The sequence below is a fragment of the Misgurnus anguillicaudatus genome, chromosome 13 (assembly GCF_027580225.2).
Source record: "Misgurnus anguillicaudatus chromosome 13, ASM2758022v2, whole genome shotgun sequence".
NCBI lineage: Eukaryota > Metazoa > Chordata > Actinopteri > Cypriniformes > Cobitidae > Misgurnus > Misgurnus anguillicaudatus.
This window is the reverse complement of record NC_073349.2, coordinates 27,050,387-27,059,356: the sequence shown is the minus strand read 5'-3', so window position 1 is coordinate 27,059,356 and position 8,970 is coordinate 27,050,387.

Here is an 8,970-nt window from a genome sequence, read left to right as displayed (position 1 = left end):
GTACACGTTACTCTATATGTGCGTGCAACCATAGCTAAGTTTGGTGATCCAAATGGAAAACGCGAATGCCTATAAAACGGCTTGCCATTGTATTTAGAGAGCCTCAAATAGCTTTTAGGCTAACCGTATGCATACGGCAGCTGTTACGAGCACTGGTCATAGGATTAAACAATGCTGACGTTGTTCCGTGATTTTGTGGTATTTGTAGGAGTTTTATTCAGCGACCACCAGTCTGACGTTTGGTGCTCATAATGCCGCAAGCGAACGCAGGTCATGTGATCAACCGAACAGCTGATCATAGCTGGACAGGGTGGGTTTTAATTCTCATCTCCATAAATATATGTAGTAGTAAAAGGCTAAAAATCAAAAGTTTGATAGCTGATAGTTTCTCGTCATTGTGGAGAGCGCAGTTCATGGTTGCATACGTTCATGGTGGTTAACGCGGAATTTCACGGAATTTTCGTCAGCGAAAAAAATTAAGAAATTCGACGCTAAGCACTTAGTTCAGAGCAGTTCCCACATGACTGTTATGTGACCCGAGAAGTGTTATTTTGTAAGTTTTGTCAACATTTCCGTTCATTAAGAACGCAAAGGTACATGCACTCTCTCATCCATGTCTCTCTCACTGCACCTCTCTCACGTGCACGCGCTCTACTATCTGACCGAAGTCCGAACACAAATCCTCATGTATTTGTTCAGTTTTATGCGTTTCAAGCGAGCTGAGGCAAACTATCCCTCGCATTTATTATAGGACCCTAGGGTGTGTGAGGTACAGAAGTGGGTAATGCATGTTATTCACAATTCTTTTTAAGTTGTTTTTTGATCAGTATTGCTGTTTACATTTCCCTTGTCTTCTTATGAAAGACATTTGCTCTACAAGAGATTAAGTAAAGTGCACTAAAACTTAGACCTAAGCATTAAATAGGTTGTAAATAGGTGGTTACTTTCAAGGAAAAAGTAAAGTGTTCCCCTTGTTATGCTGCTTGGTTCCTGCTACTGTGTGCAATAGTGTACTTATTTTATTTATGCTTAGTATTTTCAGCAGCACTGAATTTTCTTACTTGTTCTACCTCACCTGTTTTTACTATTTGTTAAATATAGTTCAATAAATGTTCCTTTTTTAAATTAAGAGTTGTAACATTTAGTTTTCTCATTGTGTCATTTTTATAATGTAAACTGAATGAGCAAAAGCAGTATCGACTCCAAATATCGGCTAAAGAAAATCGGCAGCCTGTATCGGTCATCGGCTAAGGCTGATGGAAAAAAAATCGGTATCGGCATCGGCACAAAAAAATCCATATCGGTCGATCCCTACTAATGTCAAGCCCATTGCACTGAACAAGCAAAGCTCAAGCTAGCTGACTCAAAATAAAAAAAACGCAAAGCTGTAATGTAAAGTCGCCTGTCACCGGGACAGCAAGTAGACTATTTAATCTGGAATAATGAGTGAATTAAGTTTTTTAATCAGCAAGAGAGAAATAGAAAGAGAGGCACTTTTACTGCTTTTGATCTAATAGAAATGATAACCATTATAACACCAGTCACATTTATAATACATAGACCTGCACTGTCTATCATTAATATACTAGGCAATATATTATTGTATTCAATAGAGTTTGATCAAAGGGGTCATCTAATTGCTTCATATATCAGTTCAAAAACAGTAAAGTGTTTTCGTGGTGCTTTGACAAACAGTGTCAGCTTTGTTAATGGAAAAGAAGGTTTGGGGTGGTTGGATTAATGAACTATAATGTGAAATTAATATAAATGTTCAATTAATCAAAGTACATTTTTATGTTGTGTCACACATTACTAGTTCTTTGTCACATGTATAGTAGACTATTTTTTGTCGGAGGGTAATGATTGCCCTTTTCACCGGCTATCACCTTAAAGGAATAGTAAATTTTCTTAAAAGAAGAATCCAGATGGTTTGCTCGCCACCATGTCATCCGGGATGTTGGTGTCTTTCTTTGTTCAGTCGAGGGGAAGTTGTGTTTTTTGGGGAAAGCATTGCAGGATTTTTCTCATTTTAATGGACTTTAATGGACACCAACAATTAACACTTAACACTTAACAGTTTTTTTCAACAGAGTTTCAAAGGACTATAAACAATCCCAAACGAGGCATAAGGGTCTTATCTAGCAAAACGTTTGTCATTTTTGACAAAAAAACTAACAAATATACACTTTTAAAGCACAACTTCTCGTGTAGATCCGGTCGTGATGCGCCGGACCTAGACGAAAAGTTGTGGTTTAAAAGAGCATATTTTTTATTTTTCTTGTCAAAAATGACAATCGTTTCACTAGATAAGACCCTTATGCCTCGTTTGGGATCGTTTAAAGTCCTCTGAAACTCCGTTGAAAAAAAACTGTTACGTGTTGAGTGTTAAGTGTTGGTGTCCATTAAAGTCCATTAAAATGAGAAAAATCCTGCAATGGTTTTCCTCAAAAAACATAATTTCTTCTCGACTGAACAAAGAAAGACATCAACATTTTGGACGACATGGTGGTGAGTAAATTATCTGGATTTTTCTTTTAAAGCGACACCATGTAATTTTTCAACCTTCATAATACATTTTCAAGACCCTTGTGATAGTAAATCGACTTTAAATAGGTTGAATGACATGTCTACCATAGCCTGACGGGGTCTGTATCGCTTTTACTCGTACTTTAAAACTTAGGGTTTCTGGTAGTAACCAGAGCACAAAAAAACTACAAAATTTGACTGCTTTACGGCATACGTCACTTCCTCCACACGGTTTTTTTTAACGTGAATTTTGCTGGAGGCTACTTAAGGAGTGTAGAGAGCATCTTCTATTATGTTACTCTGATCCTGGTTCAATTCCCCTTTAAGGCATTTTTTTATATAAACTCACGATCTTGATTCATACATAAATGCGATCTTCTTTATAAATGACGGCAATTATCTTGCATATAGTTCCCTGTATTCAGATGCTGCATTCACGTGTTCACGTTTTTACCTTTCTTTTACTGTCTGTATTTACATTACAATCCAGGATGCTATAGCAGTCAAACTTGCTCAAACTCACACAGTGTAAAACCAAACCCTATTCATTCACCAATCAGATCCGAGCGTTTCTCTCTTCTCTCTTCCTCATTTGCTGCGTTCCGCTGTCACTCACGTGACGTATTACAAAGCGGCAGACCTAAACACATCGGTTTACTTGGATTTGGAGCAACAATTTTCACACAAAAGAGAGGAAAAACGAGCGCCATTGCGGAAAATCCTGGTGACGAGAGAGAGAGAGACGATGCAACAATATTTGTTTCGAAAAAGGCAAGGAAATACTTCTGGTCATTTCTCAATTGGAAGGCTGCAGCCTCCGAAGGTCAAATATGCAGGCTGCATACGTCATCAAGCCTGGTTTATTAAATTACATTCGCAAGTTATAAGCATACTGCAACAATTTACGATTAACTAAGTATAACAGTCAACTTTATAATTGTTAATATTCTGAAATAAGAGTCTTGATGACATATGCAGCTTAGAAATACGACATCCGGAGGCTGCAACCTTCAGATTGAGAAATGGCTTCTGCCACGAGTTCCTCATCAGAAAGTTGTAACATGACTGCGTTTCTTCCTGATGCCTCAAAATGTTGATCGTTTAGCGTTTTAAAGGTTTCGTTTTTTAGTGTAGTTTTAGGTTGGCCAGTTCTTTTCCTTTGCGAAAGTGCTGCGGCGCTTGTGGCCTTTAGGGGCGCTAGGTGTGAAAAATACATGTCTAGCGCCCCCTAGTGGCCAAAAAGTTCTGCGGTGTGCCTTTAAGAAAATGGAATATTCCTTTAAGTAGCCTAAATTTCAGATCTGTGGGAAACACAACAATGTCATTTCAAATTACAGAAATTTCAGAAGACAGAGACAAGAAATGCTATAATCCAAATGCTATTGTTATTGAAGTATTTCAAAAGCAGCCCATTCTCATGAGCTGCTTATAAATAGCATGCAGTGATAAAATTCGTGCAATAAACCAAATTTCCATTTTGCGTGTATAATACGGCAGTCCTTCCTGTTTAATTAATATGGCGCATATTTTCGTGTTGTTTTATGATTTGTTTTATTTTTTCCTGCTTTCAGGGGTTTGGTGTTAGAATAACTTTTTGTTAAATAAAATGACACCCAAACCCCAATTAACCATTACTCCAAGCAACCATAGTTTTAAAATAGACAAAAATATAAAGTAACCAAAAAATTAAACGACACTAAAAAATTAGGTTTACCATATTAGGTGTACAGGACTGGCAAGTTAAATGCAAAATTGGAATCTTCCATATGTAGCCTATTGCACAACTTTTCACACTGCGTTGCAACCGGCATATGCATGCTTATATAACTAAAGCTGAGTATTTGTGGAAATGTATCAAGTTTTCCTCTGACTTTGAATTAAATGAAATGGACAAGATGAATCCACATCTGGTCGAAACCATAAAACATTTTCTGGACTACACACCCCATGTAGATGGAGTGATACCGCAATACAATCGTTATTTTTCTCAGGTAATGCTCTAATGGGATAAATATACCAGCAGTGATAAGCCATATTAAGCTCTCTTTATGTTTGTGGCAATGCAGGTGGGAATGTGATCAATAACATAACTCTAGATTGTTGGAGAGAAGGTCAAAACAGAGAAAAGCAAGGGAATGAAGACTCATATGCTTCAAAGCATCTCCAATTATTACAGCAGTATTAAAATGTTGTTAAAGTAGTCTTTAACAGATAGTATGTTGTTACATTCTTGTAATGTATACTTAAATTTGTTCTTCCACAATTTCCCTCCAGAGGAAAAAATATTTTCTATTAAAGGCTGCAAGTCAGTCAGACAGAAGCTGATACTGTACTTCGATGAATAGATGAAAGAGACTTTCTTTATATACCAGAGCCAGTCACTAGAAGACTGTTGTTATAAACAGAGAGCGCTTTTGTGATAATTAATCCCATATTTGAAAACCACAATACTAATTTCTCACTATAAATGCAATTAAAAGGTGAAAAAGTAAAAAAATTAGCTTTATTTACACTAAATTTGTGCTCCAGCCGCTTTGCTTTGTCTGTTTGAAGCCTTGACTCACACAAGCCTGGCAGTGAGAAGGCCTTCGGTATGCATATTATCCATAGTCTGTATACTGTACCTTTGTAGAAAATGTTAATATTTTTATTTCCTGGTGTATAGAGCCGTTATACCTAGAGTGTTATTTGTTATGTTATTAAATGTATAGTTGCACCAAGGTTTCCTGGGAAATGTAGTTTCCTTTTCTCTCTTCCGCCTGCAAAGGAAAATTACAATAAATCTAAGTCTGACTTTGATCTAATCCAATTAATTTGTGATATAAAAGCAAACACAGTGCAAATGTCACTACTGCAGGCACCATGAAAACTCCTTCCCCACCTGCAACCTGCAGATCTCTCAGATCGGTGAAAGCCTAGGATGGTTCAACTATAACACACTGACAAAACCTGCTACCATAAGCCTACAATTTGAATTGATATTCCAACCTTTGACCGGCATTTTATTAGCCAATAAAGATATCTGATCGTAAATGGACCAAATAAAACAATGATACTCAGACCGAGAAAGGTGCCCAGTCCAAGGTTTATGAAAGCACAAACTCAGAGTAATGGACCAAAGGTCCAACACAAAAGTAATCTCTGTGTCTCTTGTTGACATATTAACATCTTATTAAGCAAACCGAGACAGTCTGTACAAGAAATTGAACATTATTAACTGATGTAGTAGGCCTATATCAGGCAATTGGTCCTGCACGTTCAGTGATGTGGCAGCCAGGCATGTTTTACACAGCTTAATTTTTACCTTAGGAAAGCACTGCTGGAATGGGATGCGACACCATGATGGACCATCTCAGACAAAGAAAAATTGGCATTTTTTTAATTACTCAATTTGCCAAATGGCTATATTATAATAAACAACAGATCATATCCCAGCTCTGCATATCTACAGTAAGTGGTTGTGCACACCAAAGCTTTAAACGTGGCTTTTTTCCATGCTCAGCTCTAAGTGTCGAAAATGTAAAAATATTCAACTTTGGATGAAAAGCTCAGCATGTCAATGTCAGCTCTCACACGGCTGTCCAATCACAGTGGAGGAGGGGCGGGACAAATATCACAACAACCAACCGATGCATTGGACAATGACTGATAAACTAAGCAGAAGTATCATTGCAACCAAAGCGCTCAGCCGAAGAAACCTGGCAGTTGGCTGAAATAAAGCTGTCCACCAGGCATTTTCAGCAGCATAAAAAAAGCTTTGGTGTGCACACCTCCTAGGTGAGTAGGGTACATGGATGCGATTGAAATTGTCCATGTTACAGATGTACATTACCAGTTATGATGTTTTTAAGTAATGCTCAGTTTCTTTGACACATATATTGTTTTCCTTATATCTTCAGGTGTCGCAGGGATAATTTTTGTGTTGCCTGTATCTGTATTTGAATTTATCCCATTAGACTTGCATTTTATGAATGAACCAGGACCATGATTTGAGCTATAAGTATACACTGTTCTACATCAGAACCATTGTCTCCTACATCTTTGATGGTAGGAGCTACATTAAGAGCCAACCCCTCTACATACATGCCCACTCGATGCTAATGTAACCAGTCCTACACACACACACCCTGAGTGGGCCTCGAACCAGTCTGGTCCAGCATGGGAGTCAGGCGCTCTAACAAGAAGGCTAATGGGGGCACCAGAGCACGTCAGGGGAGGCCAGTAATGAATGTACCAGTGACTGCTCGTGACTGCTCTTCCGAGGGGCGCAAATTCAAAATATGTGTACAAAGTGTCATGTGTGTTGCTCCTGTTTTCAAAATTTGTGTTTGTTGAGTCATGTCAACCATATGCATGACGTGTTTTGTCATAATACGTCCCGGCTGCACACACGTCAAAACCATTTATGCTAAAAGAGACACTCACATTTACAAAATACACGCAAGACACTCCCTTAACACTAAACTCTGATTACGCATGAGATTATGCGAGTATCTGGCAAAAGTGAATGTCTCTTTTTTTAAACCCTTTAGATGCGTCTGCAACAGGCACTTATTTTGACAAGACACGTGATGCACACAGGTTTACTCGACACCCCGAACACATATTTTTAAATTATGAACCACACACATGACGGGCTACATACATGTTGTGACGAACTGCGCATCGTGCACCCTCGAAAAAATAAGTCTACATGTATACATTTTAAAATCTCTGTCACACAGCAGCAGAATACAATTATAAGTCATGAATCTGAGTTCTGAAAACGTTGTGTTCACACATAGTTCAATCATTTACGGGAGAGCATTTATAACCCAACTCGCACGCGTACATTTTGTGGGCTCACAATGCTTCGACAAAGCCCCGCAGTAACAACGGAACTAGACTACTGTATAACTTGTTGACATTATGCATAACTCTTTAAGGTAGGTTTACAGTGCATGAACTTGACAGCAAGGATTGCTTTGTAATGTTATGTACGGCCAATTCTGATAAGAGGTGCGCTACAATTTAATGGTTTTGCTGGTAAGGGAGTGTCTTTCGTGCATTTTGTGAACGTGAGCGTCTCTTTTATCATAAACGGTTTTGACGCGTGTGCAGTAGGCACTTATTTTGACAAAACATGTGATGCACATGGTTCACATGACGCAACAAACACATATTTTGAAAACATGAGCAACACACGACACTCCAAACACTTATTCTAAATTCGCGCCCCTCGTAAAAGCAGTCACAAGCTGCCACTGATTAAACGTCAAGTCATATAAACATCCAAGTGTTTCGTTGGTATCTCCAGCACTTCGACGTACAGTGCGTCATCTGAGCAGCTTTCAGTGACTGTATTAAAAACAAAATCTGACATAGTGTTTTTTTACTCCAAGCTTTTTGTAAAAGTAATTAAACATTAAACTATGCATGTAAATCTTCTGATAATTCTGACTCTAATAGAGAGTTACTGCTATTTCTAACTAATGATCTGCTCTTTTAATATGGAACCAACAGAGTGTTGTTATGTTATTCTCAATGGTTTGCATATTGAAATGCCTATTAAATGTCTTGACTTCCGCCCTTTATATTGATGGGAGGCAGTGTTGCCAGATTGGGCGGTTTTGAATTTGATTGTGCGGGTACAAATTGGCTTGGGCGGGTGTGCAAAAATTGGGCTGGTTTGGGATCAGTTGGGCGGGTTTGAAACGTGCATTTTATGGGCTAATTATTTAACAAAAAGTGTGCATGTATTTCATGACGTTTACTAAACACACGCCCACTGCATGTGTTTGTGTTGATGCCACGCCGATGATGAGTCCGCGTTTAGCCAATCACAAGTGATAGCAGCCAGCCAGCTCTCTCAGCGGGAAATCAAGATGTAACAGATAGGAGTGGGAGAGTGACCCGGGCCTGAAGCAAATGGATAATGCCTTTTAAATCGGAAAATAGCACTGCAAATTCTGCAACACGGACTCCGGATTGCAACCTATACGTTGCTTGTCACACATCGGCCGTGTCTCAATGTGAATGCTGCAGCCTCCGGAGGTCGCATTTCTAGGCTCCATATACGTCATCGAGACTGTCTTGTTTCAGAATATTAACAATTATAAAGTTGACTTTTATTCTTAGTTAATAGTAAATTGTTGTAATATGCTTATACCTTGCGAATGTAATGGTCAGTTAACTAAAATAAACCAGGCTTGATGACGTATGCACCCTGCATATGCGACCTCCGCAGGCTGCAGCTGGAGTGAGAAACGGACATCAATTACACGTGTTTGAGCCGTGGGTGAATTATCGGAGCATTTCAGGTGAACAGAACCAAATGTTCGGCTGTCATTTAGTCAATTGTGGAACCATGAACTTCAGCCAGACTGTACATAGTTCTAAAAAGTTCTGATGTTCACAGTGTTCTTCAGCTTCCTTGCAAGTTAACGCACAACCAACAGCCTATTA